The sequence below is a fragment of the Myotis brandtii genome, unplaced genomic scaffold (assembly GCF_000412655.1).
Source record: "Myotis brandtii unplaced genomic scaffold, ASM41265v1 scaffold1170, whole genome shotgun sequence".
Classification (NCBI taxonomy): Eukaryota; Metazoa; Chordata; class Mammalia; order Chiroptera; family Vespertilionidae; genus Myotis; species Myotis brandtii.
The window spans coordinates 406496-415950 of NW_005354050.1; the positions used below are offsets into that span (position 1 = coordinate 406496).

The 9455-nt window shown below is 39.3% G+C and overlaps 1 protein-coding gene across 5 annotated transcripts in view; it reads left to right on the forward strand.

Annotated features, from left to right (window-relative positions):
• RAD51C (RAD51 paralog C) overlaps positions 1–9455 on the forward strand; it is a 51699-nt gene that overhangs the window by 32954 nt on the left and 9290 nt on the right. For 3 of the 5 annotated variants that reach the window (XM_005858372.2, XM_014529923.1, XM_014529909.1), the window contains one exon: positions 6920–6930. The exons of 1 other annotated variant lie outside the window; for it this stretch is intronic. The gene's annotated coding sequence lies outside the window, so the exon portion shown is untranslated. Of the gene's footprint in view, positions 1–1622; positions 1704–6919; positions 6931–9455 lie in introns of those variants that run through there. One more of the 5 variants, XM_014529899.1, reaches the window with a different exon arrangement.

Here is a 9455-nt window from a genome sequence, read left to right on the forward strand (position 1 = left end):
CGGGGGATCAGGCCTAAGCTGGCAGTCAGACATCCCTCTGGCAGCCCGGGAGCCCTCAGGGGATGTCCACTTGCCAGTGGGGAGCAGGCCTAAGCTGCAGTCAGACATCCTTAGCACTGCTTATTTCATGTAGCTGAATGTTTTCAAGATTCGTCTATTTTATAGCATGTGTAAGAATTTCAATCCTTTTTATGGCTGAATAGTAATTAATTCTATGTATATACCACATTTTATTTATTCATTCATCTGTTGATGGACATTTGTGTTGTTTCTAATAGAGTTTAAATGGTTTATAAATTTATATGAATTACACTTTTCATTTCTGAACCTCTTACTGACTTTTACTGCTTATCAAGTTTGGGACAGTTGATTGGTCTTTGCAATATTTTCAAGCTGTTGCAACTAGTTTAAATTTTAACCATAATAGATTTATTTTCATTCTTAGATCACCTATTTTTATTTCTTTCTAGTCACTGTATTTTATTTTTCTCGATAATAGTTCTTACTAAAATATTTACAGCTATTTACCAGGGATAAAATCCTATATAATAAAAGCCTAATATGCAAATTGTCCCCTCGGGCGGTTGTTCGACTGGGAGCTTGGGACACGAGGAATTCGACTGCTTGCTATGACATGTGCTGACCACCAGGGGGCAGCACGGAACATGGGGGGTGTTGGCAATGTGGCGCTGGCAGTGGGCACTCAGGTGCCGGATGCCCGCAAGGAGTCCACCTCGCCCCTGCGCAACCTCTTCCGGGTGAGCTGGGCCGCAGCCGCTGGTACTGCAGAGGCCGGTCGGGCTTTCCATGGGTTCACGCAGGAGCCAGTCCGCGAGGCTGGTCAGGAGAGAGCACGCTGCCCACCAGCTTCTGTGCGGCCTGGCCGCACTTACCGCATCTCTGCATGGGTACTTGAGTGCTGTGACTCAGGCAGAGGGGGCGCGCATGGGGGCCTGGGGGCCCAGGTGCTGCCCAGGGCCCAGAGGTCAGCTGGGACCTGCCCTTCCAAACCAGACGCTCGCGCTTCGATCACCTGTCAGGCCTAGGGACCACACCCGTACACGAATTTCATGCTCCGGGCCTCTAGTATAGTATAAAGGGGTAGAAAGAACATAGGACCAGTGTCAGAAGACCTGCATTCTGATTTCAGCTGAGACATTAATAAGCCGTGTCAATTTTGGCATCTTTATTTTTTCATGCCTTTCCCTTATTTATAAAACAAGATAGGACTAAATGATTGTCACTAAATTCATTGGTTTAATTTTGTGGTTTCTGCTTTTATAGAGGCATTATTAGTCACTTTAAATGAGCAATAGTGGAAATATGGGAGTTACACACATTTTTTTAAATTTTTAAAGTCAATACTAGGGTTTCTATTTCAATACATTACATTTCAGTTTTGAGACATGATGTTGAAATGTTCTATTGCTTAAAAAAATTAGTTACCGAAGAGAGACTGGCTGTTCATAATATGTATTTTTAGTTAACATTAATACCTAAATTTACTATTACTGTTAAGATTTACAGAACAGTTTGTACCCTCAGAACTGATTTTGACCTAAAATATGTTGACAAAATTTCATGAATTTTTTACTGCAATATATTCTTTTATCTGTTTTCAGATTTAATTCACCATTGACATAAGCCTTTATTGTGCTTCAACTATCCATTTGACTCTCATGTGTAATAAGATGTGAGTTTTTTAAACATACTATTCTGATAGTAACTTTATGTGTAGCCTATTTTATGAGAATATAAAAGTTGGATTCGCTCAGAAATGGTTGAGAACTTAAAGAGATTATGTTCTATTTTCAAAATAAAAAAATTAACACAGATAAAAGGTAAAAGCAAAGTAACAAAGTAGAGAGAATTAGTATTGAGGTGTAATGTGAATCAAGGCAAAGAAAAAAACTTAATTGGTTTATATAAATCACTTGGTCTAATGATAAGGAGGCATACCAGTTCTTAAAAGAGAAAATGTATTTTTGGCCTTTTTAAAAACTTGTTTTTTAATACGTGATATTTGCACAGGATTTTAAGTGTAATGAAAAGTCTTTTTTTTCCTCCTGTTCCTTAGTCACTCAGTTTATTTTTAGAAGGCAACTATCATCAGTTTCTTTCTTCCTTTCTTTCTTTTTAAATACACACACACACACACACACACACACATATATATATATTTTAAAAATAAAATTTTTTATTTATTTCAGAGAGGAAGGGAGAGGGGGAGAGAGATAGAAACATCAATGCCGAGAGAGAATCATCTATCAAATGCCTCCTGCACGCCCCCTACTGGGGACCGATCCCACAACCCAGGCATGTGCCCTTGACTGGAATCAAACCCGGGACCCGTCAGTCCACAGGCCAACGCTATATCCACTGAGCCAAACCGGCTAGGGCCATTATCAGTTTCTTGTGTAACCTTCCAGAGCTATTCCAGGTATCTATAATAATAAAAGCGTAATATGCTAATTAGACCGGACAGCCGAATGACCTTCTGGACGACTTCTGGACGAAGCCGGGGCTGCGAGGGCCAAGCGCCTGAATGAATTTCGTGCCATCAGGCCTCTAGTCTATCTATCTATATATACAAATAAAAGTGTAATCTGCAAATTGACCTGGCGGCGGAACGACTGGGCGGCTATGATACGCACTGACCACCAGGAGGCAGATGCTCAATGCAGGAGCTGCCCCCATCCCACAGGCCCCAATTGGGGCCTGCCGGTCAACCTCTCAGTCCTTCCCCCCCGGCTGGCAGGCTCCAATCGCCCAATGGGGAACCAGGAACCGGGGATGCGTGGTGGTGGCTCCGAAGCCTGATCGCCCCGCGGGTCGCCACACACACAGAGGGCGACTGGTGGTGGTGGCTGGCAGCCAGGGAAGATTGGCCCTGATCTCAGGCCAGGCCTAGGGACCCTACCTGTGCAAATAAATATTATATGTGAAGGATCCAAACTTATTTTGCATAGATATTTTGCTTTGCTGCCTTTGTGCAAATAACTGCAGTTTATTGTACTGATATTTAGGAATATGGAGGTTCATCAAATCTTAATAGTCCTCAACTTGCAGAATTACTGGAAAAAACGTGGCAATATTGGTGCCAGATATGTCATTTATAGCTCACTCTTTCATAAGGCAGCAAAACACTTGATATGCCCAAATCATTTCCTTTCTGGAGAAGATATAGTATTGTGTCAGCATGCTTACCACGTGTGGTAATTGGTAATGTCTGTACCGCATGGCTTACTTTTAACCTTGTCCAACACAGCTCTTCTACCTCCTATGATTACCATATGTTACAGCACTAGGTTAATGGAATCATTTCCATCTTCCCTTCTAGTCACAAATGTCATTGTGGCTCAGTTCCATCAGCACCACACTCAATGAAGAATAAAGTGTTCAGTACTCTGGGCATAGAAGACACTTTTGTGAGGAATTTTCAAATTTAGTGGCTTGCTTAATTTTCATTTAAAAAATTAGCTGGATTTTTAAATGAATGCTCCCCTGTGGGGAATGTGTGTCTGCTAAATAAAGTAGAAAATGATCATGTCATTCTCAATTCTTGCATGTATTTATTCTAAGTAAATATATAAAGGCAATTAAAAATTAGGTGATAATGATTATTTTTTATCATCATAAAGCACTTTTTGTTTTTTTAAAGTGAAAACTAGTAGCAAAAGATTGAAGTGGATTTAAAAAAATAGTCAATTTATTCTAGAAGAACCTTTTATTTATAGAAGGATATACCATGTTAGCCATTTGTAAAGTATCTCCATCAGAAATTTCCATCCACCTCTGCCCGCTTTCTCAGAAGCATGTCTTCTCCATGCCCTTTTCTTCAGAAGCATGTCTGAATAAGTTAGAAAATAATTTTGATTCCTCTAAGAAGTATGCTAGCTAAAAACAAAAGATTATTACCATTAATGGATAAAGCATTTTATTTATTTATTTTTAAATGTTTTTATTGATTCCAGAGAAAGGAAGGGAAAGGGAGAAAGAGATAGAAACATCAATGATGAGAGAGTCATCAATCAGCTGCCTCCTGCATGAGCCTGCAACCCAGGCATGTGTCCTAACTGGGAATTGAACCAATGACCTCTTGCTGCAAGGGACTATGCTCAACTAATTGAGCCACACCGGGACATTTTATTTATTTATTTTTAAATGTTTTCATTGATTCCAGAGAAAGGAAGGGACAGGGAGAAAGAAACATCAATGATGAAAGAGAGAGTCATCAATCAACTGCCTCCTGCATGAGCCTGCAATCCAGGCATGTGCCCTAACTGGGAATTGAACCAATGACCTCTTGGTGCAAGGGACTATGCTCAACTAATTGAGCCACACCGGGCAGGCAATAAACTTTATTTTTAAAGCAGTTGTCAATTAAAAAAGAGTGGAAAGGACAGAGTTCCCATATAATGCTCTCTTCCACCCAAATTATTAACATCTTATATTAGGTCATTTGTTACAATTGATGAGCCAATACTGACATATTACTATTAATTAAAGTATATAGTTTACATTAGGGTTCATTCTTTGTCTTATATAGCCTATGGATTTTGACAAATGTCTAATGATATCCACCATTGTAATATCACACAGAATAGTTTTTGCTGTCCTAAAAATCCTGCATTCCACCTATTCATCCTTTTCTCCCTCCACTTGGGCCCCTATCAACCTATTCATAACGTTGCAATTCTAGGAAATAATTTACTACTGATTTCAAGTAAACCCAATGTTCCAGTAGTACCTTTGAAGACCTAAACTTACTTTAATGTCAGCTTAATCTATTTATAGTTCTTTTATGTATTAATCCATTTTATAGTCCTTTAAAGTATCATTTGTTACTCGATCAATCAAAATACAGTTAAGGAAACATGGAACTGGTTACACAAGTTATAGAGGAGCTACTGGTAAAAAGCCAAAGGGAAGGTGAGTCAGTATCTTAGTTGGTTTGGGCTGCTATAACAAAAATACCATAAATAGGGTGGCTTATAAATAACAGAAATATTTCTCACAGTTCTGGGGGCTTGGAGGTCTAAAAACAGGGCTGATTCAGTGTCTGATTCACAGACAGCCATCTTTTTACTATGTCCTCACATGATAGAAGGGGAGAGGAGTATCCCTCGGACTTTTTTAAAGGGTACTAAATGCCATTCATGAGGGTTTCACCTTCATGACCTTATCACCTCCCAAAGGTCCCACCTTCTAATGCCATCACCTTGGGGGTTAGTATTTCAACATGTGACATTTTGGAAAACCAAAATATTTAGTCCATAGCAGGCAAGATTAGGAAGCTAGAAACCTAATGGAAGAAGATATTTTTAGAGCTCAGGGTCTGGTGTCAAGGGCAAGACCTAGAATCCCAGTGGACATGATCAGGGCAAGCAAAGCTACAAAGGAAATTCAGCAGGAATGAGGACTGACATAGGGGACAGGGAAGAAATATCTTGGTTTTTCTTTTTTCCTCCCCACTTCCAATTCCCTGCCAGTGTCTCCCACTGGGCAAATCTCAGCTGAAAGTCAGCTGTCAAGGAACATGGTGAATACAATCTGAAAGGGTCAGTCCCCCCAAATACAGAGCAGAACAAGGAAGAAGGAATGGATATGAAAGCAAAAAGGACAAGGAGTAACGGTAATCAATTATTTTCACCTTTATTGAGGTATACTTTGCATATAATACACTTAACTAAAATGCACACTTTGATAATTTTTGACAAACGAATACACCTATATAACCACCTAGTCAAAATATAGAATAATTATAATCCCACAAAGTTCCCTCTAATCTTTTGCCATGAACCCTCCACCCCAGCTCAGTCCCAGGTAACCACTAATCTGCTTTCTTTCACTATAGTTTTTTAAAATTTATCTTTATTATTGAAAGTAATAACATATGTATCCTTTTTTCACTATAGTGATTGCCAGTACAAGAATTTCATATAAAAGGAATCATATAGTATGCACTCTTTTGTGCTTGGAGTTTTTTTGGTTTTTACTCAGCATGTTTTTGAGATTTATCCACATTGTTGTGTTTATCAGTAGTTCATTTTTTATTTTGTTAATCCTCACCCAAGGATATTTTTTCCATTGATTTTTAGAGAGAGTAGAAGGGATGGAGGGAGAGAAATATTGATGGGAGAGAGACACATCGATTGGTTGCCTTCTGCATGCACCCTGACTGGGGCTGGGGATCAAATGTGTAACCCTGGTAAGTGCCCTTGACTGGGAATTGGACCTGTGATCCTTCGGCATGCAGGTCAATGCTCTCATTGAGCAACAGTTCATTATTTTTTTTTTGGAGGTGGGGTGCAGGGAGGTGACTTCAGCACCCCCCTACCCCCCAGTGGCTGCCAGCACAAAAGTCCACAACCTGGGGACTTAAAACAACAGAAATTTATTCTCTCATAGTTCTTTTTTTAAAATACATTTTTACTGATTTCAGAGAGGAAGGGGAAGGGAGAGGGATAATCATTGATTGGCTGCCTCCTGCATGCCCCCAACTGGGAACCGAGCCCGCAACCTGGGCATGTGCCCTTGACCGGAATCAAACCTGGGACCCTTCAGTCCGCAGGCCAATTCTCTATCCACTGAGCCAAACCAGCTAGGGCAACAGTTCATTTTTTTATTGCTAAGTAGTATTCCATTGTATGAATACGCCACAACCTATTTATCCATTCACCTATTAATGGACATCTGGATTATTTCCAAGTTTGAGCTATTAATGAATTAGCTATTAAAACTATTGTGAACATTACATACAAGTTTTTTTGTGGTATGTATATGTTGGGTGGACATATTTTCACTTCTTGTGGATAAATATCTGGGAGAGGAATTGCTGGGTCATATGATAAGAACTGTCAAGCACAATTCCTTTTAAACTTATAAATGTCATCATTACCATAATTATCCATAAAAGGACATTGTACATTTTCTCCAAAGAGCTATGGCTTAGAGAGGGAACAATTCTTATGAGAAAAATATCTCAAAAATTGAAATACCTTTGATAACATGCTTTTCATAGCTCAGTGTTTTAATAGTAAGAAAGGGAATTAGGGAAGTATAAGAGGCGAGGAACTGAAAAAGAAAGTAAAGCAATGCAAAATAATGACTAAAAAGATTCTTTGACAAAGGCAGAATCATCCTACACAGCTGCTCTGAAATCCCAGCACTGCTGTCAGCAACCTTCTGGCAAAGCTACTCTGTCAAATGGATGCACTAGGATTGATCTTTTGTGAAGTAATATCTTTATTAATATAAGCAAACACACCTCTCATTTATTGTAATATAGCGGTGTGGGCTTTTTCTTTAATAGTAATGTTTCCCCAACATATAACACTTCCCTTTGATATGTGGGCTGAGTCATAAATTAATGTCACCTAGATGACGAAGGCAACCACATTACAAAGTAGGAAGGTGTAGCTTGATATGAATTGCTACAGTTGAAAGCTATGTACTCTTGAACTCAATGTCATTATGTCAGATTCTGAGATATTAAATAGTTGTTGGAATGTAAAATTGTGGACATTTAAGTTTGCAGTCTTAAAATGTTTTGTCAGTCTTTTCTAGACATTCTGAAATGGAAATGAACAGGTGGATTGAAAATAAAGACTAGTGAGTTTAAAGACTTCTTGGCATCTCATAGAGAAGTTGCTGTACACTGGTGATATTTTAAACAAATCACATATAAATACATTGAACTTGTCTGGAAACAGACTTATTTATTGGGTCTTTATATTTACCTTTGAGACAAAAATAGTTATAGAGGACTCATGTGCATTACTTACTATACACTTTTACCATGTATTATTTAATCTCCAGCTGGGAGAGAGTGTGTATTTTATGTGATGCCATAATGTACATTAGTGAGCTCACTCAATCTTAAAATAACAGTATGAGGTCAGAGATTTAGAATACAGTATTATATTAAAAAAGTTGGCAGGGAGACTCTTTCTGCTATTTAACTGACTATAAATGGCATTTCAAACCTTAAATCCAACTGAAACCCAGAAACAATGGAGAGGATGGGCAGATAATTTATGAATGTTTTTTTGATATGGAGGTGAACATATTTTTCAAAGTAGAAAAAGAATCATATGTTTGCTGAATTATATGTTACATGGACATAGCAGTATGCAGAAAGGCTGTTGTCATCTATACAGCTGTATAACACAGCCTCTCCCTTTCCCAAACCCTCACTCAGTAAAGCTTGAAAATAATAGGTTTGTGAGTAATTTGGTAAGAAAATTGGAATCATTTAAAGTTCCAGTTTAAATTTAAAAGAAAAAAGACTGGGGAGATGAGGAAGAAGAGCTAACAAAATGTGGAAAAAATACATATTATGTAATAAAGTATAGTATATATTATGCAGAGACTAAAGAAGGGTGTGCTGGAAAACTAATGTCTTTGCAATGAAAAGATCTGGATTTACTCCTTGTTGCATCACTGCGTATGACCTTGAGCAAAGTCACAATGTCTTTAAGGCTCAGTTTCATCTATAAAATGGAATCATAATGGTAGTGTCTTCTACCTTGAGGCATTATTGAAAGGATTAAAGGGATGAAAACCTATAAACTATAAAGCCTCAAAGATGCATAAAGAGCCCTGGATGGTTTGGCGTAGTGGATGGAGCATCAGCCTGTGGACTAAAGGGTCCCAGGTTCGATTCCCGTCAGGGACACATGCCCGAGTTGTGGACCCAATCCCAAGAGGCAGCTGATCGATGAGTCTCTCTAGTCATTGATATTTCTGTCTCTCCTTCTCCCTCTCTGAAATCAATAAAAAATATATTTAAAAATGCATACCGATGAGGCTTTATAGACATATTGCACTGTTGAATCTTCAGAAACAGAAGAAAGAGGGAAAAAATGTCTAACAGGCCTTGGAGTCTGATAACCTGGGTTCTTATTTCAATGTCATAGCTAGTAGCTATGACACCTCGAATCAAAGAAAGTACTTAATTCCTGATTTCCTCTTTTTGATAAATGAGTATAACAGAATCAAATGACTGTATGCAAAGGAACCTACCGCTGGGATGTGTTTGATGCCCTCCACTGCCCCAAACTACTTATTAATGTCATCCACAAATTATTCACACGGTAGCATCTTTCAACAGATAAAGACGCTAAGGCAAGGCAGGAACAGATAAGGAAACCTTGAGGTAAATCCAGTCGAAGTGGGAACCAACAGTTAGACTTGGCGATGCCTTAGTTCACTTGATGCACTTGAAGCTAGGGGTGTCCATACAAAAAAGACATTCGGAGTTGGAGAGAGGGCAAGTCAAGTGTCCGTTCGACTTCGGGGACTCGACGGGAGGGACCCTGAAATTAATGAGCGCCGGTTGCCATGGCGACAGTCTCCAGGCAGCGTGGGCTGAGCTCTCTGTAGGGCTAAGGATGGGCCTCCGCTGGACCCTGAGCGCGTGCCCGCAGCCAACTTTCCCTCCAGATCCACGG